Here is a 26913-nt window from a genome sequence, read left to right on the forward strand (position 1 = left end):
GTCAATTGGTGTTTGCATCTTTGTGTAATCCCCTGCCCTTGAATGTAGATAGGACTTGTGACTTGTTTTTAACCAGTAGAATATGACAAAGGTGATGGAATGCCACTCCTGTGATTATGTTATATAAGACTTTATCTTGTTAGCAGACTCACTTTACAGGCTATTTGCTAGCTTGATGAAGGAAATGATATTGTTGGGGAAACCTACATGACAAAGTCCTACAGGTGGCCTCCAGCCTCCAGCCAGTAAGAAGCTGGTCTTACAACCACAAAGAACTGAGTTCTACCAACAGCCCAAATCAATTTAAAAGCAGTTCTTCCCCCAGTTGAGCCTGCACATGAGAACGCAGCCCAGCTAACACCTTGCTTCTGTCTGGCAGAGGATTGAGCTAAGCCATCCTAAGTCTCCTGACCCATAGAAACTGTGAAATAATAAATATGTGTTGCTTTAAGCCACTGAATTCATGGTAATCTGTTATGCAACAATAGGAAATGAATACAAACTGCATTGTTACAGAGTTGTGCTACCTTTTATTTTGTTGATTTTCTGAAGTGATTTCCATACTTAACATGCTGCTTAAGTTTTAGCAAATGAAATATTTTGAGAGCAGCAATTTTATAGAGTCATGGCAGGAAGAATAGGACTCCGGGGAACCGACAAGAAAAGCTGCTTTTTTATGATCTGGGGCCAGCATTACCACTCTTGTGAATTTGTCCATAAAAATAAAGGCTTATTCAGTGAGGATAAATGCATGTATATAGTTTTAATTGTATTGTTGTAGTGGCAAAATAACTGGAAACAAATTTTTAATAGCTAAATTGCTTTCCAAAAAGCCTGTTAGAATTCACATTTCTTACAGCCGTGTGTAAGTGCCCTTTTTCCTCTGTATTTTAATGGATTTCTCCTATCCATCTGTATTAGTTTGCTAAGGCTGCCAGAACAAAGTACCAGAGGGCTGTTTTTTTTCTGGGCCTCTCATCTGGGCTTATGGAAGGCTGTCTTCCACCTATGTCTTCCCATAGTCTTCCCTCTGTGTATTTGTATCCACATTTTCTCTTCTTATATGGATATAAGTCATATTGGATTAGGGCCCACCCTGATGACTTTATTTTTATTTAATAAGGAAATATATATGTGCTTGTACTTATTATCCTTCATGATATATCACCGTTGTGATATTATCCTATTTTTTTAAGACAATGACAATTCTCCTTTGTGTATATGTTTATATATTTGTGTATAATTATATAAAAGTGGAAAAAGGTATAGAAAGATACAATATAGATTGGTAATATTGGATACATGGGGGGTGGAGGAGAGGGATGGTAAGGAGAGTGGCAGAGATGTAGAAAGCAAACAAGCAAATAAAAATCAACAACAAAATTAAAAAAATACAGTGTTCATGCATGGATGGATAATACTATAAAATTTATTATTTTGAAAATTTTGGAGAGGGCCACCTGGGTGGCTTAGTCATTTGAGTGTCCAACTCTTGATTTTGGCTCAGGTCATAGTGCCAGGGTTGTGAGATAAAGCCCCGCATGGGGGTCCACACTGAGCAGGGAGCCTGTTTTGGATTCTCTCTCTTTCTCCCTCTGCCTCTCTCCCTCGTTCGCATGCTGTCTCTCTCTAAAATTAAAAAAAATTTTTTTCTTTCATTGCCTATATATAGTTGTATAAAAAGAGTTGCAACCTCTCATTGACAAAGAGCAATAAGCATTTACTTATCTTCTCCAGCTGTGGCTTCACTGGACCAGCAGAGAAGGTTTTGCACAAAGTGGGATCAGTGGGAGGGCTAGGGCAGACTCTTCTTATGGAATAACAGAATCTCATGAGGTCAAGAAGAGATATGAGAGGCATGAGCAGGCCTAGGCTTGAAACTGGTACATTGTCATTTATTGGCCAAAGGGAATGACAAAGTCAGGGGACTGGGAAGTATGCTCTACTCATGGAAGTGGAGTCAGGAGAGAGAGTTAATATTTCTGACCAATAATCTAATCTACAATAGTTATATAAATATCTATTTAGAGTTATGTATTTCTATGTGTACACAAAGAGTTTTATGAAAGGATAGATCCAAAATTAATGGGGATTATCTGAACATGGTAATGTTGGAAATCATGTTTACTTTTTGTTCTTTTTACTTGATGTGTTTAAATTTTTTGCCGTGCATATACCGCTTTGTATCATCAACGATAACAAAAAACGTATTTTATTGGGGAATAAAGTAATTTCCTCAAATGAACGGGATGGTAGGGAGAGAGAAGAGCAGTCTAAGTAGAGAAAGCCCTCTGGAGTCAGGCTGGCTTTATACACACAGCCATGAATCCTTAACTAACTTAAGTAGAAATTTTCTGACTTTGCCAACATAATTTTGGTTATTATGCAAAACCACTGAGTTCAGTCAAGTAGATATTCAGTTGTAATTTGGTATATTATCATCCTAATTTAATTTAATAATTATTTTCTGCTCTATAAGGAAAATAAAGGAGTGGTTCTCAAAAACCCAGCTGGTCGCTAATTGACCGGGGAGCTTTTCAAATTATATAAATTTCAAAGCCCTACTGCTGACTCAGGTCTATGAGGTGAGGCTTAGAAAGTATTTTCACAAAGCTCGCAGATAATTTTTATGATCACTCACATTCGGAAACCCTTGGATAAAGCTGATGTTTTAGACATTGTCCAGCATCCCCTCTTCCACACAGACGATGAAAATGAAAAGAATTCAATTATGTGATTGTCTACAGGCTTTCAGAAGTCCTGACTGAGCAGACTAGCTCTTTATATTGCTCCCATGTCACTAGTGCGAACACTTGCCATGCAGCTTGACTGTGTAGACTCAGATATAAGTAGCCGTGAGATACGTGAACCTGATTCCTGGGGTTCATTTATATACCTGCTGAGGAACTGATTTACTTTTAAGTGAAATTTAATAGTTCTGAGAAATTCTTGATTAGGCTGACTTCCATGGAGAGGGTTTTCTAAAAGGGTTGACAAACCTCCATATCACTAGAAACATCCTTCCCTAACGTCAAAATGCAAGTTTTCCTTCAGACATGCTGGTACTGGCTCAGTGAGCCTAGAGGTACATGCCCTAGAGAGGGTATAGAATAATTTCCTGAGGTTTAATTTTTTTTTAACATGATTTGGTTCCTTTTATGCTTTGTACTTTCTTAACAGCCAGGCTTTGAGACTGCTTTATTCCCAAGTGGGCTGAGCTCAGGCCCATTGGAAGAGGAGATAAGCCTATTCTCTGCACTCTGGCTAAGAAAACAGAACAACAAACAGACAAAAAAACTAATGTCCAGAATTTGGGGGGTTAGGGGAGGTAGAAAAGATTTGGAATGTTTGGATATGCAAACGTCCTTTCCTTGAGAGAGGAAGTAGAGGAAAATCGAGGAAGCTACAAGGTTCTCTGACAAGCTTGTCAAATTTGTTTCAATGTGGAGAACAAAGTCAAATTGACAGGCAATTAACAATCTGGACCTGTTTTCAAAATTTCTCTGCATTACAGCCAGAGGAATTTGGAATTTACAGAGATACACAGTAGAGTAAATTTCCTCTCATATTTCATGTGCGTAAAATGTGCTGAGAAAAATAAATAAACCTAAACTAAACGTACAAGAATATGTATTTCTTGTTCTCTTGCCCATCTCAAGGGCTGGAAAATTCCATCTCTACCCATTGCATCTTGAATTTCTCACTTGCTTGGTTTTGGAGAGAGTCTTATACTCCAGGCTGTAAAAGGTAGGCACAAATTCCTGTCAGGTACAAGCATCCTGATTCTTTCTAGCCACAAATTTGACCAATTTGTCCCTTGTGTCAATAATTGGGATTGCCAAGAAGAAAATGCAGAACAAATAAAAATGTGACTAGAATTATAAATTAAAACAAAAGACACAAAATTCAGATTTAAAATTTGGTTCTGTTAAAATGTGCTGACTCTGGTCTGGGGGAATGCCATCACTCTGTGGCTAGTCCTAACAAGTTCCAACATGGCCCTTTCCCTCAATTTTTCCGTCCATTATTCTTCCCTCACAGGATGCCATTCATCACTATATTAAAAGTGGTGATGTCTTAAGAAAAAAAAACCTTTCAGTTCTCCTAAAGATATTCCATATAATGCTCAAGGTAAAAACGCTGCCTTCCCTTCTCAAAGAGTAGAACTTAACCAAGTGGCTATTACTTTACTTTAGGTTGTTTTGGAGAATATTTTTGTGGACCAAATTTATTCAATAGTTTTATGAAACAGCTACACATTCCCTTCAATTTGAACTAGTAAAGTGCTTTCAAAAACCTTAAAATTTACTTGAAATACAGCTAAAACATAGTACTCAAATTTATTATATGGATACAATTTGTTTTTGGATTTAGGATTGTTTCAATTTCGTTCCAGTGTCAGTTTAGGCTACCACTGTTTTTTTTTTTAATTTTTTTTTTCAACATTTATTTTTGGGACAGAGAGAGACAGAGCATGAACGGGGGAGGGGCAGAGAGAGAGGGAGACAGAATCGGAAACAGGCTCCAGGCTCTGAGCCATCAGCCCAGAGCCCGACGCGGGGCTCGAACTCACAGACCGCGAGATCGTGACCTGGCTGAAGTCGGACGCTTAACCGACTGCGCCACCCAGGCTACCACTGTTAAATCAGCCTTGGAAATGAAAGAATGAGTCTGGTTAAAAACATTTTTAATGTTAACTTTGGCCCTTGATAAAAGAAGAATTTTTTCTTCTAAATAGGGGAAGAGAAGGTTGGGAAGTACCATGTCAATGATTCTTAAACGCTGTTAAAACTGCCTATCATCCGAGGGTTTGAAGGCAGGGTGCAGAGGGAAGCAGAATGTTTTAGATGAAAGCTTTCCCTCTCCTTCCAGGATCGTTTTAACAATATGTTAAACCATATTCTTATTCTGACTCCCAAGATAGTGACCCAGAAAGAGATAAAAGAAAGAAGAGAAAGGGTCAGTTAAAGAACCATTCTGGAATGTTGACAGCTGTCTAAAAGTCCTGGGTTAGATGAGAGCCTTCCCCCCACCACTTTTCCTAAATTCAAGTCTTCAAATGCATCTTGTTTCTCAAATAAACAGAGAAACAGATGAAGTTTAGTAGTTTGTTTTAAGAGAAGTCCAAGGAGTTTATTTTTTTAATTCTAAAGGCTCAACCAAAACTTCATCAAAAGTAGCAGAGAGGGGCGCCAGGGTGGCTCAGTCGGTTGAGTGTCTGACTTCTGCTCAGGTCATGATCTCGCAGTTCATGCGTTTGAGCCCCGTGTAGGGCTCTGTGCTGACAGCTCAGAGCTTGGAGCCTGCTTCGGATTCTGTGTGTGTCTCTCTCTCTGCTCCTCCCCTGCTCGCACTCTGTCTGTCTCTCTCTCTCTCAAAGAATAAATAAACATAAAAAATAAAGTAGCAGAGCAATTAAGTGTTTTGATTGTTTTAAGAGGACCAATGATAGTGTTAGGGATTGAATGTTTGTGTCCCTCCAGGATACCCAATATGGTGGTATTTGTAGGTGTGGTCTTTGGAAGGCAATTAGGTTTAGATGAGGTCGTGAGAGAGGACCCTCATGATGGGATTAGTGTATTTATAAGAAGAGGAAGAGACACTGGAGTTCTCTTTCTCTCTGCCAAATGAGGACACAGCAAGAAGACAGACATCAACAAGCCAGGAAGAGAGCTCTTACCAGGAACTGAATCTGCTAGCACCTGATTTTGGACTTCCCAGCCTCCAGAACTGTGAGAAATAATAGGCTGTTGTTTAAGCCACCTAGTCTATGGTATTTCATTGTAGCAGCCTGAGCTCACTAATACAGATAGTTCAAAGGAGTAGTAGTCATAAGATGTACAGAGTAATCCTAAAAGTAAGTAATGGCACATGTAGAGTATAACAGAAATAAAGTAGAATGGGTACAAGTTAATCATCTGGTCTTAGGAGAACCAGACTGAAAATAAATGTTTAGGACTTCTCCTTTCCAACCATTACTGGAGTAGTTGGTCTTGAATTTCTTCTCCTACTACCGACAATAAGAACACCAGAAAAAATATGGTTTTAAGATTTTTCCTTATTTTTGGTTTTCATCAGTTTTCAAACTTATTTATTTTTTAAATTCCGGTACAACTAACATATAGTGTTATTGGTTTTTAGCAGTTTGACCCTGGCGTGCTAACTAGCTGTGGTTTTCATTGTATTTATCCTATTTGGGGGTTTGTTGAGCTTATTGGATATGGAAATTAATATTTTCTACTAAATTTGGGAAATTTCCAGCCAACACTCATCAAATATTTTTCTGTCCCATACTCTCTTCTCTTTTGAGACTCCATTATATTGTCCCACAGGTTTTTGAAAATGCTTCAATCTTTTTCTGATTGTTCTTCATATTGAGTAATTTTTTTGATCTCCTTAAAGTTTACTGATTCTGTTTTCAAATATGAAGTTGAGTCTGACATTACAAATATGTAATGATTTCCATTTATATTATTCTACTTTTCACTCTAGAATTTGTATTTGTTCTTTTTTAAAAAATAATTTCCACATGTCTATTGAGATTCTTTATCTGTATGAGAATTGAGACCACTGTTTCCTTTAGTTCTTTGAACACATTTTAATTCTTTATAATGGCTGCTTTGAAATCTTTGACTTCTATATATAATATTGGGCCCACTTGGAATCACTATATGTTGACTTCCTTTCTCCCTGAATGTGTCATGCTTTCCTGTTTTTTGGGTTTTTTTTTTGTAAGGCTAGTAATTTTTTATTTAAAACTGAATATTATAGATAATACATTGTATCAACACTGGATATTCTTATATTTTTCTAAGGATTGTTGGTTTTTTTCCTTAGGCAAATCACATTCTTCATATTTTCTGCTAATATTATTATTAATTATTATTATTTTATTTTATTATTATTTTTAATGTTTTATTTATTTTTGAGACAGAGAGAGACAGAGTATGAGCAGGGGAGGGGCAGAGAGAGAGCGAGACACAGAATCTGAAGCAGGCTCCAGGCTCTGAGCTGTCGGCACAGAGCCGGATGCGGGGCTCAAACTCACAGACTGTGAGATCATGACCTGAACCGAAGTCAGATGCTTAACCAACTGAGCCACCCAGGCGCCCCTATTTTATTTTAAAGAGAGAAAGAGGGAATGAGCATGAGCAGGGGACAGGGGCAGTGGGGGGGGGGGAGAGAGAGAGAGAGAGAATCTTAAGCAGGTTCCACGTCCAGCATAGAGCCTGATGCGGGGCTCAGTCCCATGATGCTGGGATCATGACCTGAGCCAAAACCAAGAGTTGGACACTCATCTGACTGAGCCACCCAGGCGCCCAGGATTGTTGTTTTTTTTATTTTAATAAGCAGTTAATTTGACTGGATTAAAACTGTTATCGTCCCATTGGTATCATTGGTATGTCACATGCCTTCGTAAACTAGTAGTCAGTTTATGGGCAGATTAATATTCAGGTTTTGACACTTTTGCCCTTTTAGGATTACATTTCTAAATTTCTAGCTGCTCTTTCAGCCTTGAACTCTGCCCTCTGTCACACTGAATGAGTAAGGCTTTAGTTTTCTGCTTCTGGATATATGGAGTTTGGAAGAATATTTTAAGACAAAAACATCCCAAACATAATTCTTACATATTTCAATCATGGGTTTTCAAGTGGAAACTTTTCTGTGGTTTCTTTTGAATGCCTTTAAATAGTTGTTTTTTAAAAACATTTTGTCCAGATTTCATAATCAGTATCTGTGGAAGGATCTGCTTGAATATATCACCCTGTAAATATGGGAAACTAAACCTTCACCCTTACTTTTGAAAGATATTTTTGCTGCATTTAGAATTATGTGCTAAAAGCTTTTTCTTGTTTTTGTTCTGCACTTTAAGAGGTGTTCATTGAATTCTGGCTTCCATTGTTTCTAATGAGAATTTAGCTGTCATTCTTATCATTATTCCTCTGCATGTAATGTATCTCTTTTTCTCCAGCTTGGGTGTGTGTGTGTGTGTGTGTGTGTGTGTGTGCGGGAGAGCATATGTGTACTTTGTCTTTGTCAACCTGGGGTTCACTAAACTTCTTGGATAAATATATGCCTAAGTACATGTTTTTCACAAAGTTTGGAAAAGTAATTTTTGCTCCATTTACTCTCTTCTCTCCTTCTGTGATTCCAATTATAAACATTAGACTGATTAACTTCTTTTAAAAACATATTATTTAAAAAAATAGTAACACTTCATAGTGGGATTTAAAACATATGCAACAATGAAATATATCACAAAAAAAGCCAAAAAATATGGAGGACTAGAAATGGAATTGTACAGTATACTCCCTTTATTGTATGTGTACAATATTAACCCTAATTAAGCTGTAATAAGTTAAAATTACATATTGTAGTAAGTTAAAATTATATATTGTAATCCCTAGAGCAACCACTAAAAATAATGCAATGATGTGTTGCTAAAAAAATTAGAAGAATTGAAATGTAATATTAAAAATATTTGCTTAAGCCCAAAGAAAAAAGAAAGGAGGGAGAGAAGAAATAATAGATAGGACATATAGAAAACTAAAAGCAAAGATATCAATAATTATATTCACTGTAAATGGATTAAATACTGCAATTAAAAGAATAAGATGGTCAGAATGGATTAGAGAGAGAGGGAGAGAGAGAGAGAGACAAGTGTCTACAGAAGAATGCACTTTCAACACAAACTGATAAGTTCAAAGTACAAGAATGAGGAAAAAAGGAGATCATGCAGGCAATAAGCATAAGAAAGCAGTTGTGATTATATTAATAGACTGCAAAGTAGACTTCAAGGAACATTGCCAGAGATAAAGAGGAACATTTTTTTAATGTTTACTTATTTTTGAGAGAAAGAGAGAGAGAGAGAGACAGAGCATGAGCAGGGTCAGGTCAGAACGAGTGGGAGACAGAGAATCCAAAGCAGGCTCCAGGCTTTGAGCTATCAGCACAGAGCCTGATGCAGGGCTCAAACTCACAAATTACAAGATCATGACCTGAGCTGAAGTCGGACACTTAACCGACTGAGTCACCCAGGCGCCCCAAAAGAAGAACATTTTATAATGATGAAAGGATTGATTCATCAAGAAAATATAAAAATCCTAAGTATCTATAAACTTAATAATACAACTTCAAAATACATGAAGCAAAATTGAGAGAACAAAAGGGAGAAATAGACAAATGCACAGTTTTTAACATCCCTCTCTCGGCAATTAATGTAACAAGTGGATAAAACAAACAGACAAAAATCAATAGGAATATAGAAGATAGATCAACCAACTTGACTTAATTGAAATTTATAGCATATTTCACCCAGCGACTGCAGAATATGAATTCTTTCAAAGTGAATATGGAATGGTTGCCAAGTTAGACCATATGCTGGCTCATAAAGTAATTCTCTATAAATTTTAAAAGGTTGAAATCTTATAGAGTATATTCTCAGAACAGCATGAAATTAAATTAGAAATTAATTACAAATAAAGTACCTAAAGAAACTCTAGATATTTGGAAATTAAACAACTCATTTCTCTATAAGCCATATGTCAGGAAACAGCAAAGAGGAAAGTAGAAAATATTTCAAACTGAATGATAATAACAAATACTTCAAAAGTTATGGGAAATTTTTTGTTTATCTTTTTTAAATGCTTATGTAAGATCATGGCAAATTCTCAAATCAATGACCTCAGTTTCTACCTTAAGAAGCTGGAAAAAGAGGAGGTAAACAAAGTTAGAAAAAGTACAAGGAAAAAATAAAGAGCAGAAATCAATAAGACAGAAAATATCCAAACAATGGGGAATAATAGTTAAAAGTTGGTTTTTTGAAAGAAGTAATAAAATTGGCTGACCAAGAAAAAAGGAGAGAAAACACAAATTACTAAAATGAGGAATGAAAGAGGGACTATGGATATTAATGAACTATCTGGAGTGATGGAAATACTCTGTATCATAATCGTTATTTTGTTACAGGAGTATGTACATTTGTTAAAACCCATTGAACTGTACACTTAAGATGTATGCATTTCACTGTAAGTAAATTTTACCTTAATTTTAGGAAGTTAAGTCAAATGTATCATGTTCTCTGTTGGCTTCTTTCTTTCCTTTTGTGTATGCTTTTGTGCAAACCAGCATTTAGGTAAGACTTGAATTTATTCATCCTGTTCTCTAACTTGGATTCAACCCATTCTCTAACTTGGAAATGCAGTCTTTTGACCTATTCATTTTGTAGTTACTGTAATTGTATGTTCTTATTTCCTTTCTTAGATTATAAACTCCTTAAGAATAGGCCTGTCTCTTCTGTACACTATGTTCTGAGGACCTCATCTGGTACCATGAACTTTGTGGGTGCTTGACAAATATCTGGATTATTTCTCAATGTCCAGCTTTTGATCATAATTAAAGCAAGCAGAGCTAACCAAGATAGGATCAAATATCAGGCATTTAAGAGGGTGAATTAGAGCATGGCTGCGAGTGCTTTTGTGAGTGACTGTACATGTATAGTGCTGTTCCACAACAGATGAAGAACAATTTGGGTTCATTCCACATTAGTTATTTTTTTTCTTTTTGTTACTGGGCATGCTTAAGACTTCTCATTTTTAATGGGTCTGGAAAATCATCTCAAAAATGTTACTTTGTTGTAAAAAAAACCATCTCTAACGATGTTAAGGATTACCGTGCCTCATTTCCTTGTCAGAAACATCATCAACAGAAATGAAATCACATAGGATGTATAGGGGAAAAAAAATTCCCTAAGGTCATATAAATTGTTAAATGTACAACACTCCATGGTAAATGTTAATTAAAATAAAGTCAAATGGGAGGGACCATATCAAATATGCATTGGAGCATAAGATGCATTGGATAAGATTTACTTCTAAGCATGTGCCTTTGAGCGAGTACAGAAGAACTAAGAGGGCTGGTGGGAGAAAGAAAGAAGTGGGGGACAGATTGAGGGTGAGGACAACTTATTTTTAAAGCATCAGAAGCTTGAGTTCATCAATTCAGAGGCCATATGCTCCTTTCTTTCCTCCTCAACATTTATTGTGCATTGATTTTGTACCATGTGCTCTGCATGGTTCCATGGCCATTGAGACAGTCCCTGCCCCGGGACAGTCTGGGACTTATGGGGATTCAGTGCGTAATCTGTACAAAGTGCCTCCTATTTCTGGACATTTGGGCACCTTTCAGTCTTACTGTGTTTATTCACTTTATGGATCCTAATACTCCTCCCTCTCCCCTGGCAGCTCTCCACTTAGATTTCAAACTTATGAAAAACTAGGCCCTGTCTTATGACTTCATCTGTTATTTTATACAGAACTTAACACCCTGTAGGCAGCATAGCATTACTGTCCTTAGCCTCCAGCAAAGGGGCCTTTGGCTTGGGTCCTATGCCTAAGAGGGCTCCATTTATCACACACACACACACACACACACACACACACACACACACACAAATATAAATGTGTGGACTGTGTGTCACTCATGAGATGAGCTCAGCTGTAGCACAGCATGACCTGTAATCCTAAACAACCCCTCTTGAGACAAACCCATTCATCTCTCCATCCCTTGTTCCTGTCCTCAAAATAAAAAGTGACTGTGTCTGCGTGCTGAAGATTGTAGTTTGTGCCACTGCAAACATTAGAAACAAACATTTCTGAGGGAAGGATTTGAGTAGTAGAAGCACTCAGGTAAGAGAGAAAACTAATTAACTAACCTGCCAATTTCTTCGTCTCAGTTGATATGAATACATTTTCACACAATGAGTTGTTATGTTGCAATATAACATCCTAGCATCCATTTTCTTCCTCGCTTACAACCATTGAACACAACATTGGGGAAAGATTGTGTAATACTAAATGATTCATATTACTCTTAAGTTGATATGTACTAGGTCTAGATATAACATGTGTTATAACTGATTCTTAATTTTTTTAAAACATTTATTCACTTTTGAGAGACAGAGTGTGAGTGGGGGAGGGGAGGGAGAGAGGGAGACACAGAATCCCAAGCAGGCTCCAGGCTCTGAGCTGTCAGCACAGAGCCTGACACGGGTCTTCAACTTACAAACCATGAGATCATGACCTGAGCCAAAGTCGGACACTCAGCCGACCGAGCCACCCAGGCACCTCTATAATTGATCCTTTATATAAAATCTCAGATATAGATGCTGATTTAAGAGATGATAAACATTATTAAATGATAATGATATATACAGTGAAATTCAAATATCTTGTAATATTTAGCAATTGCAATACTTTTTCATATGTAGCTTTATTACAGTGTTTGAGCATGATACAAAAATTCATGATTTGTTTCTGAATCTAAGTAATGCTGTAGAGATTTTACTTTAGTTGCTATTATTTCAGCAAAGTTTCTCCAAATTCAAATCAGTAAAAAGCAAACAAATAAACAAACAACAAAACTTACATAGGAACTTCTCTGGTTCAAGAAAGGCCATCTAATTTGGAATGACTCACAGTAGAAACAAATTATATGCAAAATCTTGATTATGACCACATAATTAGTGGTTTTGCTAAGATGAAAACTAGAAAAGTAAATTTCATGGAATAAATGTAATTAATGAATTTTGTGTGTCTTTGTTTTGTTATTCCTCAGTTATTACTGACTCATCAACAGAGCACCCCAGACATGCAGTAATAATTAAATTCAGTTATCTCTGATATTTAGCTGACTTTTGATCATATAAAACAACATAATTTCATACATTTAAAAATATTTGATATGAAAGGTAATTTGTCAAGGTACAAGGATAGAACCTATTTTATTTGAAAGTTTATTAATATAACTTAGAACTTTCAAGTACTTTTTTTTTCTGCTGGTTTGTAAGTCTACATTTGTCCTCTTGCACTGGGCCATGTATATGCTAGGGGAAGTTTCACAAAGTACTGTATAATGAATATATTTTTGTTTATTGGTTGATATAAGAACTTCATGGGAAATAAACATTTTCTTCATGGTTAGAATTCATTTTAAAAAACAATGCTTTAATTTGATGAAAATCTTTTTCTAGCAATTTTTTTTAAGTTTATTTATTTATTTTGAGAGACAGAGTGTGTGTGAGCACAGCAGAGAGAGAGGGAAAGAGAGAGAATTCCAAGCAGCTCGGCACTGTCAACACGGGGCTTGGAGCTGGCAGGCTCAAACTCAATAACTGTGAGATCTTGACCTGTGCCAAAATCAAGAGTCAGATGTTTAGCTGACTGAGCCACCCAGGCACCCCTTCAAGCAGTTTTAAATGAAAGTTTCTGGTGATTTCTTTCCCTCTAGAATGATTCTCATATTTTAAAATAGCATTTGATAATGTATCAGTTGGCTTCTTTTCTCCTTTCTGAAAAGCTCAGATATTAAATCAGATGCCCCTAAGGGAGGCATCTTGAGGTGGGTGGTGTGATGGGGGGAGGCAGAGCCCTCCGAACCAGTCAAGAGCATCTTGCCAGGCTCAGTCTGGTGTGGGGTCAGAGCCTCAGTGGGAGGAGGAAGCAGTCTACTTTGTGGGGAGTGCAGGGTGGGGTGTTAGAGCCAAGCTGGGTAAGGAGGGCATTCACATGGTAGGGCACCCAGAGCAGAGTGTCAGAGCCCAAGCTGGGTGGAAGGGTGCCCGTGTGGAGTGCAGCCTGGCCATGAGGTTTCAAAGCCTGAGCAGAATAAAGACGTCGTCTATATAGGGAACACCTGGCAGCAATAATGGGAAATGGATTACAAACTGGGGGATTAATCAAAAAGATGAAGATATCAAGAAAAATGGGAGTCAGGATTTTCACTATGTAGTGGAAAGGGAGAAAACTGGGATGAACACTGTGGTGTTAGGTTGGAATTGGCTGTATTGGTGTGAACTCATGACTTCAATAAATATAATACTTTAAGTTAATAAAATAAATAAAGAGATGGGTATAGATGTGCATGTGTATGCACGATGGCCTTGCAGTAGCACCCCCTTTCCACCTCAGTAGCAATGAGCTCACTTTCCATCCAGGTTTCTAAATATCATTTTCTACTAAATAAGTATCAGGGTTTTCCAGAGATGACTGATTCCAGGGCTCAGTGAAAACTTTTGGGGCATCCTATTGGGCCAGAGAGTAAATCATTCTCAGAATGAAGGCCCATATCAAAAGGATATATGCACAGCACAGGAAACCATCAATAAAATGAAAAGGAAACCTACCGAGCAGCTAATACCCAAAATAAAGAATGCATAACAATCAATAGAAAAAACCAATTTGATTAAAAAAAGGTGGGGAGAGGAGATCCGAATATACATTTTTCCCAAAGAAGACATACAGATGGCCAATGTATAATATACCTATACCTGTTGCTCAACATCATTAACCATGAGGGAAGTGCAAATCAAAACCACAATGAGATATCACCTCACAACTGTTAGAATGGCTACTATCAAGGAGACAGGAAATAAGTGTTAGTGAGAGTATGGAGAATAGGAAACTCTTGTACACAGTTGGTGGAAATGTAAATTGGTGCAGCCACTATGGAAAACAATATGAAGTTTCTTCGAAAAAATTAAGAATAAAACTACCATATGATCCAGCAATTCCATTTCTGGGCATTTGAAGAAAATGAGAACACTAACTTGAAAAGGTATATTCACCCCCAAGCTCATGGCAGCATTATTTCCAGTAATTAAGATACAGAAGCAACCTAAGTGTCCATCTACAGACGAATGGATAAAGAAAATGTGTTGTAGCCTGGTGCCCTCCTGCTGCTCCTGCTGGGCACTGCAGATGGCCAGGGCTCCACCCACAGTCTGACCTCTGCTTCAACACCCTGTCAGGTGGTTTGAAGCTTTTTGTTAAGAGAACAGAAATGTTTCTGCCTCTTTTCAGGAACTGGAGGATAAGAAAGAGTTATCAGAGGGATCAGAAGATGAAGAATTGCAGTTAGAAGAGTTTCCCTGTTGAAAACACTTGATCCCAAAGACTGGAAGATAAAGCGATGATTTTAAAACATCACCCAGACAAATGGAAAGCAGCTGGTGAACCAATAAAGAAGGAGATAACAACTACTTCACTTGCATAACTAAGGCTTATGAAATGTTATCTGATCTGGTGGAAAGACAAGCATTCAACAATGTAGATCCTACTTTTGATAACTCGATTCCTTCTAAAAGTGAAGCAAAGGACATTTTCTTTGAAGTGTTTCCCCCAGTGTTTCAAAGGAATTCCAGATGATTGAGTAAAAAGAAAAATGTCCCTAACCTTGGGTTATGAATTCATCATTTGAAGATATTGATGAATTTTGTTCTTTCTGGTATAGTTTTGATTCTTCGAGAGAATTTTCTTATTTAGATGAAGAAGAAAAAGAAAAAGCAGAATGTTGTGATGAGAGGAGATGGATTGAAAAGCAGTAGAGAGCAACGGGGCACAAAGAATAAAAGGAGAAATGAACAAAGTAAGAACATTAGTTGACAATGCACATAGCTGTGGTCCAGTGATTAAGAAGTTTAAGGAAGAAGAAAAAACTGTGAAAGAAGCAGAAAAGAGAGCCAAAGCAGAAGCACAATGGAAGGGGCGAGAAGCTAAAGAAAAACAAAGACAAGCCGAACTAGAAGCTTCTTGGTTAGTGAAAGAGAAAGAGGAGGGGGAAGTTAGACAATAAGCATTATTGGCTAAGAAGGAAAAACTATTCAGAAAAAAGCCATTAAAAAGGAAAGGAAAAACTTTGAAACACATAAGACCTGGAATCACTTTTTTTTTTTTTTTTTTGAGAGCATTAGCAGGGGAGAGGGGCAGAGGGGCAGAGGGGGAGAGAGAGAGAGAGAGAGAGAGAGAGAGAGAGAGAGAGAATCTTAAGTAGGTTCCATGCTCAGTGCAGAGCCAGATTTGGGGCTTGATCCCAGGACCCTGGGATCATGACCTGAGCCAAAATCAAGAGTTGGACACTCAACCGACTGAGCTACCCAGGTGCTCCTGGAATCACTTTTCTGACAATGAGGCAGAGCAGGTTAGAGTGATGGAAGAAGTGGAAAAAGGTTGTGATTGACTTGAACTAGCAAGCTTACTGTGTTTGAAACACTGACATCACCTACGAAAGAAGTAGCAAAATCTGCTCTGTAAAAAAGAGAAGAAATAAATGAGCACATTAGAAAAGAGAGGAATCTGAAGCTCTCATGTGATAGCATCTAAGAATGCAGACAAATCAACTGACAAAGTGGAAATGGCAGTAAAAATTAGTCAGAAGATGATTTGCAGTTACTACTTAATTGAACCTCTTTCCTGTGGAACAAAGTGAGGATGGGAAGTTATTGCTAATTACATGAACATACCTTCTTCTGGAGTCAAGAGAACTGCCAAAGATGTTATTGGTAGAGCAGAGTCTTCAAGAACTTGATCCTCATAAAAAAAGATGACATAAACAAAAAGGATTTTGATAAAATTTAAAAAGAGCATGGAATGGTGTCCCAAGCAACACCTTCAGAACGATTTGAAGGTCCACAAACAGATTTCACCCCTTGGACAACAGAACAGAAGCTTTTGGAACAAGCTTTGAAAACACACCCATTAAATACACCTGAGAGATTGGAAAAACGAGCAGAAGCAGGGCCTGGCAGGACAAAGAAGGACTGCTTGAAACGATAGAAGGAATTTGTTGGGATTGTAAAAACAGAGAAAGCTGCTCAAATGCAAGTGCTGAATGCAAGTAGACCCAAGAAATGGCTCACGACAATTTTTGTTGTATGTGCATTTTTAAAATAAAACTGAAAATACTGTACAAAAAGAAAATGTGTATCTAAAAAAATTTTTTTTGATGTTTATTTATTTTTGAGAGAGAGACAGAGTGTGAGCGAGGGAGGGGCAGAGAGAGAGAGAGAGAGGAAGACACAGAATCTGAAGCAGGCCCCAAGCTCTGAGCTGTCAGCACAGAGCCCGACTTGGGGCTCGAAATCACAAACTGTGAGATCATGACCTGAGCTGAAGGAGGACACTTAACCGACTGAGCTGCCCAGGCACCCAGCCACCCAGGCGCCCCTGTGTGTGTGTGTGTGTGTGTGTGTGTGTGTGTGTGTACACACACACACACAATTTATTCAGTTGTAAAAAAATGAAGTTTTGCCATTTGTGACAACATAACTGGACTTGAGGGCATTATGCTAAGTGAAATAAGTCAGACAGAGAAATACAAATACCACATGATCTCAATTATATGTGGAATCTAAAAAACTCCAAAATCAAATAAAAAACCAAGCTCACAGATACAGAGAAGAGATTGGTGACTGTCAGAGGTGAGAGGTGGGGATAGGTGAAGTGGGTGAAGGAGGTCAAAAAGTACAAAAGGTACCAACTTCTGGTTATAAAATAAACAAGTCATAGGGATGTAATGTACAGCATGGTGACTATAATTAATAATAATTTGAAAGTTGCTAAGAGTAGATCTTAAAAGTTGTCATCACACACACAATTTTTTTTTGTAACTATGTATGGTGATGGATGTTAACTGAACTTATTGTGGTGATTATTTCACAATGTGTATGAATATCAAACCAGTGTATTGTACACCTACAATTAACATAATGCTACATGTTAATTATACCTCAATAAAAAATAAATAAAAAGTAATACAACAACAACAAAAGCACAAAGAAGCCAGCTTGAAGGAAATCTTACTGATCAATTTGAGCAGCAAAAAGATATTGTCTATTATCTAAGAGATGGTAACTCATTGAATATAATAGGAAGTCATAAGTTCATGCTAATATAAATTAATAAATGATGATTTGATGAAGAATGGAATATTCACATTATTTTAAAGTGTCTCTACATAAAATATTTATGAATTATAAAGAGAAGAGTAAGTTTGCAGTGGAGAATCTTGGCAGACACCATCTAAATCAAATAGTTAAAGCTGACATTCTCTATAAAGGAACAAATCAAAATCTGCACCACCTGGGAATGCAATGAGATCTCAGCATTGTTTCTGCAATATTCCCACCAAAGATGCATAACCTGAATTTAATCAGGAGAAAACATCAGACAACTCTAAATTGAGAGACATTCTATAAAATAACTGGCCTGTCATTTTCAAATGTCTCAGGGCCATGAAAGACAAGGAAAGACAGAACTGTTCTAGTCTGAAGGAGACTAGAAACAGAACATCTCAATGCAACGTGTGATTGTGAACTAGATCTATAAAAGACAGTAATGGGACAATTGGGGTCTGAGGATTAAACTGGAGTGTAGTGTCAGTGTTAACTTTGTGGTTGTGATGGTTGCATTGCAGAGTGTGGGAGGATGTTATCTGCAGGAAATACACACTAAAGCACTTACAGGGTGATGGGGCATCAGGCTGGCGATTTATTCTCAAATGCCTCAGGAAGAAAAGGTCTTTGAATTCCACTTAACTTTTCTGTAAGTTTGGGATTATTCCAAGACAAAAAAAAATATGCTAAATATAAAAAATTGAAAATAATCCTTTTGAATTATAATTTTTAATTTACAAATTATAATTCTGAACATGAATAGAAAATCACAAATCAGTTTTGGCCAACTAACCTGAAGCCACTTTAAGAGCACAGTTTATGTAAGACATCCCCATTGTTCTAGTGAAATGGCAGATAAAACGAAGAAATGTTGTGCATTGTAAGTGATATATAAGCACAAAATCCCGTATAGCAAGGGGAGAAGCCTACATCCATATGAATACTGAGTACTCAGTACCGAGGTCTGAAGTAGACTCCTGAGCACAGAGTAGATTTCTTACATCATTAGAGCAGAAAAAAGCATGTGTTCTGCCTACTAAGACAGAACATCACAAGTGGTTGGATTGTTAATTAATTGATTGATTGATTGGTTCATCCTGGCTCTGCCATTTACTAGCTGTTAGACCTAGACAAGTCACTTAATCTTCCTATGTCTCAATTTCCTCATATGTTTAAGGATAATTACAGTGCCTACTTCATAGGTGCTCACAGGGTGAACTTTAAATGAGTTAGTATATGTACAGTGCATAGAATACTGCCTGGCATGAAATAATGCTACCTGAAAGTATTAGCTGTTGTTGTCATTGTTATTAACTCATTCATCAACAGTACAATCTGCATTTTTCACTGTTAATGATGGTAATGTCATGGTATGTCACTCCCTACAGGAAAGTGACAGAAACTTTCCCTGCTGTGGAAATTTCTTATACCAGCCCCAACCCCCTCCCCTGCACCCCCACCCAGACTGTGTCCCTCTGGACCCTTCTTAATGGCAGAGTGTCAGTAGCCACCATGGCCTGACCTCAGCCTAGAACCCCACTGGCTGAGCTGGGAGCCCTTAGCCAGCATATTTAGAACATATTTTATATTTTCTGGCAAATGGTTCATTGTTTTCCTTCATGTGACTCTGCCTTTAGGATGTTTGCCTCTTTACCTCCTTGTAGAACTAATCAAACTGTCTAGAACTACTGACCAAACTCCACCTCCTCTGTGTCCCGCAAAGCTCCCCTGTTCACCTCGGTCCATTTTGAAGTCAACACAGAATCTTCAATACATTTGAAATGGATATACTGTTGCATTTTTATTTGACATTTTATGTTTTCAATAACTATTCAGTGCTTAGGCCCCAAAATTCTATGATTATGAGCATATGATTATGAGCCTTGACAGAGGAGGGCTTCCATAAGTTTTTTAAGGATCATGTGTAAAATTTTAAGCTTTTATTATTGTTATCAGTCAGTAGTGAGACTTCAGTTCTTGTTTGCTTGCATCTATTTGTGGGACTCATTTAGGCAACTAACTCCCTTATGGTCTGTGAGTCATTTATTTATGCATTTTACTGCTGTGTCACTGTGACGAGCAGATGGCAGTAGATACCTCCGGACTTGATTTAAGGACTTGAATTTCCCTTGAATTTATGGATTGCCACTTTTAATGCTGCCATCCCCATCAAAGTTGCTTGCTGGAGAACATCTGAGAATGTACAGTAAACACCTGTGTGTGCTTTACCTCGTCTAGCACAGATGCCTAAATGTGGACCCCAGTGGAGAGAATAGGAATTTCAGAGTCAGTCGACTACAGCTGCATTTAACACTTGGCTCTTCAAGAAGGTAGTTCATAATAGCTGATGAGTTTGGGCAAATTTCTTCATCAAAGAATAGTGAGTGACATTGACTGTTGACTCCCCAGAAGGCCACCAGAAAAACAAAAGAAAACAAAACAAAACCTATTGATCAAACAAATCTATTTGTATTGGATTTGCTGTAGAAAGGGGGAACATCATCTTGACAGAGAGCAATATCTCAGGAGAAGTCAGGGGAGGATACTTATAGGATTTAGATAGGTTGGATAGCTTGTAATGTGGAGAACTAGTTGAGGAGGGGGAGAAACTGTGACATAATAATACTGGATTGGTGGTCCTAATGAGACAAGCATGCACCTAATGTTGGAATTAACCTATTTTAGTTGGTTCACAGTCTTATTTTCCAGAGGCAAGCAGGTCATTTTTGCTTCTTTTCAGAGGGACAGGAAGGTGTGTCTAGTTCTAGGACTGCTTAACATAGGTTTAGGAAATGTGTTAGTTTTAGTTCTTAGTGATCAAATTATGTTGTTGGATATCGTATTACAAAGAATACCATATATAAATGAGAGTGGCACTGAGTAAGTGCTCATTATAATGTTTCTTTTCTCTCCTAGCCCAGCCACTCCCCAACCCTTCCACCTCTGTTTATCTATATGGGGACCTCCTCTTCTTGGTAATACCATCTAGATCAGTGGTGTGCCATAGTAATTAATAGTTCTCAAAAAAGTTTATTGATGGATGACTGCATGGCTCAGTCAGTTAAGAATCTGACTTCGGCTCAGGTCATGATCTTATGGTTTGTGAGTTTGAGCCCCACATCCAGCTCTCTGCTGCCAGCACAGAGCCTGATTAAGATTCTCTGTCCCCCACCCTCTCCCGTCCCTTGCTTGTGCACGTGCTTTCTCTCTCAAAAATAAATAAACATTAAAAAAAGTTTATTGAATGAATAAATAAAAGTCAAAAGATAAAACTTTAAAAATCAAAATGAAAGTATTTGCAGAGTTTTAATAATAGTTTAAACTCGTGAAACTGGATTTCTTCCAAGCATAATTAATTTATTTATTGCCTTACTAAATGCAAATTTCTCATTAACTCATTAAAGTTCTGGAAACCTAAAAACCTAAGGGAAAGCACTTAGATTTTGATTCCAAATATTTAGTTAAATTATTCAACTTCATTAGCTCTCATAGGGAAAAGTTATCCAAATTAGTTAAGAGTCATTATCTAAAGATGTTCTAAAGATGCTACAACATCAGAATAAAGTGAGAGGACTGAATATTAGGTTCCTTTTAGCATCTTTTTCGTTTTTGAACTGGTAGGCTTTGTTTTTGATCACTTTCATTAGGAAACAATTTCAGTTACTTCTGAATCAGTTTGCATCTACTTTTATTGATAAAGTACAATAAATTGTATAATTGTAAAGGTCTTACATCCCATAATGTTCCATTTTCCCACAGCACTTGCCTGATTTCTCTGTCTCTGTTTCTGTCTTCTTCTTCTTCTTCTCTCTCTCTCTCTCTCTCTCTCTCTCTCTCTCTCTCTCTCACACACACACACACACACACACACACACACACACACACACACACACGGAGGATCCCAGACATCAGATGGGAATGACATTATATCAGCAGTTCCCTGATCACTAGAGCCTCTCAGAACTTTTAAAGGTACATGCGTCAGAATACTTTCTCTCCTCACCAACCCCTAGGAGATTCTGACTCAGTTAAGTCTAAGCTGAGCACTTAGGAATCTATTCTTTTATTTTATTTTTTTTAATAATTTTTTTAACGTTTTATTTATTTTTGAGACAGAGAGAGACAGAGCATGAATGGGGGAGGGGCAGAGCTAGAGGGAGACACAGAATCGGAAGCAGGCTCCAGGCTCTGAGCTGTCAGCACAGAGCCCGATGCGGGGCTCGAACTCACGGACCGCGATATCTTGACCTGAGCTGAAGTGGGACGTTTAACCGACTGAGCCACCCAGGCGCCCCAGGAATCTATTCTTTTAAAAAGCATCTCAGGAGATTCTGGGGATCAAACGGGTTTGAGACTCAACCCCTGAGCAATATGGCCTTAAGAGCATTCACAACTCCTGTTTTCAGAGGATCCCTGCATTCTCTGACAGTCATTCACGCACATCGGGTGCAATTGCTTGGATGTCTGCCTTTTCTGCCACCATTCTGGTTTCAGTGGACGCAAGCAGGGCACATCTGGTTACAGGCATGCTTCATTAGCTGCAAGGTTAACACAACTGTGACTTTTTTTTTTTTCTTTTGGAGGGCCATCAAAAGGACAAGATGAACAGGAAAAGGAAATTGAATATAGTAAAATTCTATTCTTCTTTTAAGAAACTGGAGCCCCCTTTATTCCTTTGTGTGCACAAGGTATATCAGCTGACAATGGATCATGAAAACCTCAGGAAGAAATGTCTGAGTTTCTATAGAATTTAAAGCCCAGACTGATCTATTTTAGTTTTGAGGCAGGTGCTAATTCTTGTGGCTAAGGCAGGCCTCTCTCACTCTTTCATGTGGTGTTGGACTAATAATAGCTACCATTTATTGGCAGCTGCTATGTTCTGAGAACAAGTTCAGCACTTTCTCTACTTTGTTTCATTTAATCTTAACAGCAACATTGTCCTCCTCATATTACAGAAGAAGAAACTGAGGCTGGGAAAGATCAAATAATTTACCCACCTTAGAAACCATGTAAATCACACAGCCAGCTGGAGACCCAGGTTTTTTAGCTCCAAACCTGTATCCGGAAAGTATTACAGGATAGTGATTACAACTGTGGGCTTTGATCCCTCCTGCCTGGGTTCAGCCTCAGCTGTGTAACCTTGGGCAGCTTGTGGAACCCCTCTGTGCCTCAGTTTCCTCATCTGAAAATGAGGTTCTTAACCCATTAAATGAGCAAAAGATCTTGGCAGATGGCAAATAACCTTATAAAAAGACACTCAACATCGTATGTCATTAGGGAATTGCAAATGAAAACAACAACGGCATACCATTGCGTACATATTAGAATCTCTGTGATATCTACCTCCCACCTCTTTTCCAGTATGCAACTTGGGCTATACTGCAATGAATTTCAGCTGTTTGATATCCCAGTGATTGTAGGTTCTTAGCCCTACAGTTGACTTTGAATTTGAAATGTATCCTTTCTGGTCTATCAAACTTCATTGAGTTTATCTATAACCAAACTTCACAGTCTGATATGAATTCTAGGTTTCAAATAACCTTTAATCTCTTAGGGGACAGAATTACAAATATTCCACTAAAGTTAATTACTTTTTCTAGAATGGTATACATATATGTGTGTGTATGTGTGTACCTGTGCATGTGTGTGTGTATTAAGGATAGGTATTGTTTTATGTTCCTATGAATTCTACAGATATTTAATTAAAATATGTAGACACTGAATATCCTCAAAACAGAATCACTTTTTTATGAGTGCTTAAAAGATTGAAATGTTTACGTATAGATCTTCTGGAGAAAGGACAAAGACACGGTTTTAACAACAGAAAAAGAATCTATTGCTTTGCATTTTTAGATATGATAATTATGATAATATTAGTGTGTGAAAATTAATGCATGAAAGCTATTTCAAACTAAAAAATCTAGGGGAAATGTATGTATAAAATATGATATTATCAGTGATTATTCTAATAATACGCCGAAAACACATGTGTACTTCTTACAAGTAAACTCTAAATCATAGTTTTTCACTGGTGCTCTTGATTTATGGATCCTTGGAGTTCTCAAACATGAATCTTAATCTTTCAAGGTGGCCTAGAGGATGCATTTGGTTTATCAATGTTGATGGTGTGGAAAATTCTCAAAGGGGAGAACCCTGCCTCTCTGGATAGTTTATCAATAGGCCAGTGAATGTTTGACTCTTTTATTGAGTCAATCTATTGTGTTGATTAGTCCAGCTTCACAGGGAACCAAAAGGCTTATGAGACAGTGTTAATAAAATACTTTTATTCCTTAGAAGAGAGGCACTTCACAAAAATGAAATGTATACATCTTAAACAATTTAAAATTTTCTGGAATACCAGAAGTTTACTTTACCTTGAGTATGTTGCTCATAATAGGCTTTGTATTTTTATGATAAGGGAGGGAGTACTCTGCAGGGCCAGGTATGATGCCATTCTCTAAAATGAGAAAATTACAGGGTGCCTGGGTGGCTAAGTCGGTTAAGCGTCTGACTTTGGCTCAGGTCATGATCTCACGGTTTGTGGGTTCAAGCCCCACATCAGGCTCTGTGCTGACAGCTTGGAGCCTGGAGCCTGCTTCAGATTCTGTGTCTCTCTCTCTCTCTCTGCCCCTCTCCTGCTCATGATCTGTCTCTCAAAAATAAATAAACGTTAAAAAAATTTTTTTTAATGAGAAAATTAAGATCCCAGGTAGTCAAGTGACTTTTCGATAGCCAACATGAAATGCCTGATTGAACTGCTCTCACTCTACTTCCTATAAAGGTATGAATATCCCCTAACTTCTCTAATTTTTCATTACCATCACCACCTGGTCTCACTGCCTCCAGGCTTAGGCCATTTAATATATTCTCTTCATTGCATCTGAAATGATCTTTCCATAAAATGCATTTCTAATCCTATGACTCCTATCTTTAAAATCCTCTGTGGCTTTCTGTTGCTTTTTGATAGAGTAAACCTTTAACTGGGCCAACGAGGTCTGACATAATCACCTCATTAACACGTCTCTACCCACATCTCTCACACTTTTGTATTAAGCTGCACCACCTCTTGTCCTTCTATTTCCCTAGCCTGTAATGCTCCCCACACCAACTGATTCTTAGAAGGGGTAATTCCTTCAGGTCTCTACTGAGATCTTTCCTCTCCCCATACCCTATACTCTGTTCTTACTCTCCTGACCCATTCTCCCAATTCTACATTGGAAAAGTTCTGGGACCCCTGATGGTAAAGCACATTCACTCCTTGAGCTTTCTGGGGGGTGTTGGCAAGTAGGGGGCAGGAAGGCCCTTGGAAGGAACAATCCTGCACTGGTTAGGAAATTAACTTGTGTATAAAGTTAGAGTTGCAAGTTAGGCACTCAAAGTGTAGCAAGTAAGAAAGGTTAAAAAATGTTACAGTGATCTTTTCTGTCAGGTGATTTTTTTTGTTTCAGTATGTTTTTCCTGCAAAAGAAACACATACCAACTTAATAATTATGGAAGCTTATATCTAATTGTTTGCAGTGTTACTCAAATGTTGTCTGTTAACCCATAGCATTATGATCACCTGACATCAGATTGGAAATGAAGATTGACAAGATCCCCAGCTGATCTAAATGCACAATAAATTTTAACACACTGACAAGCTAAGCATAGGCTTGAAGTTAGACAAGTCTGGGCCCTAGAGTAACACTTTCCAATAGAACTTTCTGTGATGATAGAAATGTTTCATATCTGTACTGCTCAAAACATTAGCTGTTAACCACATGGGTCTATTGAGCACAAGAAATGTGGCTAGTGCCTGAAGAAGGCCCTCTTGAGTATTTAGCAAACTACTGGATTGGCACATATGTATGAGGAAATTATCCAGATTGGGAAAAAAACCATCCAAGAAGATTAAACTATAGAATAGGAGAATAGGAGTGCCTGTTCCTACAAACTCAGTGCTTTATACAGTGTGGCAAATATTAAGTGTTTAGCTTTTGTTATCGTTGGTGTTGTTGAATCTTTCTACTCTTAAGAAAGTTACTGTTATTAATCCTCATTTATAGATGAAAACAGAGGCACAGAGAAGTTAAATAACTTGCCTAAGATCATACAGCCAGTATGGGGTAGAGCTGGGTCTCAAATTGGTTCTACTTGACTTCAAAGCTCATATTTTCAACCACAAAGCTGACCTAACTCCAATAGGAGAAGAGATTATATATATTTCTTCTCCTTTGCTCTTCAGTTCTGCACTAGCTCCAGATCGACTGGGTCTTAGTGTAAGCGGATCTTCAAAAAGTGTTTGTGTTTGATAAGAAAGATGGTCCTTTCATGAACCATTTCTGGAAAATGCCAATATTCCCTAGGGAGCAGCTCACATATCATTTCTGATTTTCCCCTGCACTAATACTAACATGATTTCTTAAATGCTGACAATATGTGGGAAGGTAATTTGAGACTTCCCCTCTCTGCTAGAAACTAGAAGTATGAAACAATGACTTGGTGATCTGAACAGCTGCCTGGCCTTTCTCTCCATCCCTTTGTCAATCACAGTTCTGCTCTCTGACCTGGGTTAATTAGTTTATTTTTAATGCCCCCATGTAAAATACTTGTCCCCATTCGAAAATGCTTTGTAATTTGCAACTCGGATTGCCTTCCCAACCCCAACTGAGCACTTGACTGCCTTTTTCCATGTCATTCCCTAACCTCTAGACACAGCTCTCTTGCCATGCCAGTCACCTCAGTGACTCTATCATCTCCAAGGCCAAGTAGAAACTCTTTATTTTTGGTTTATGTAACCCATATGTCAGCTGTAGATCTATTACCCACTGACACCTAAATAAAGTCACCTCAATCCTAGGAAAGTCTAGTATTTCTCTCCAAGATTTCTGTGTCTGCATCTTTTGCATGAATACAGGTTTTAGTGGGTAGTGCCTCCACAGCAACTCAAATATGTAATTCTGCTTGTTTTTAAGTTCTATACACATTTAAGGAGCTCCCTAGAATTTGACCATAAAATTAGCTGACACAAAGCTAATTTTGGAAAGATTTATACTACATCAATGCAAATGACTTCAAATTGAACATTAGCCATTCCTTTTTTGAAATGCCTTTTAGCTACTCCAACATTACTGGCCTTTTACCCTACATGGTCTCCAACTACACATCATATCCCTGATTCTTCTCTTACCCTCCCTTTTTAGAAG

At 37.8% G+C, this 26913-nt stretch overlaps 1 protein-coding gene and 1 pseudogene across 2 annotated transcripts in view; both read left to right on the forward strand.

The window, feature by feature from the left end:
- KCNH1 (potassium voltage-gated channel subfamily H member 1) overlaps nucleotides 1–26913 on the forward strand; it is a 479177-nt gene that overhangs the window by 46824 nt on the left and 405440 nt on the right. The window lies entirely within an intron of this gene.
- On the forward strand, nucleotides 14953–16727 carry LOC125155050 (dnaJ homolog subfamily C member 2-like; annotated as a pseudogene).

This window comes from Prionailurus viverrinus, chromosome F1 (genome assembly GCF_022837055.1).
Source record: "Prionailurus viverrinus isolate Anna chromosome F1, UM_Priviv_1.0, whole genome shotgun sequence".
NCBI lineage: Eukaryota > Metazoa > Chordata > Mammalia > Carnivora > Felidae > Prionailurus > Prionailurus viverrinus.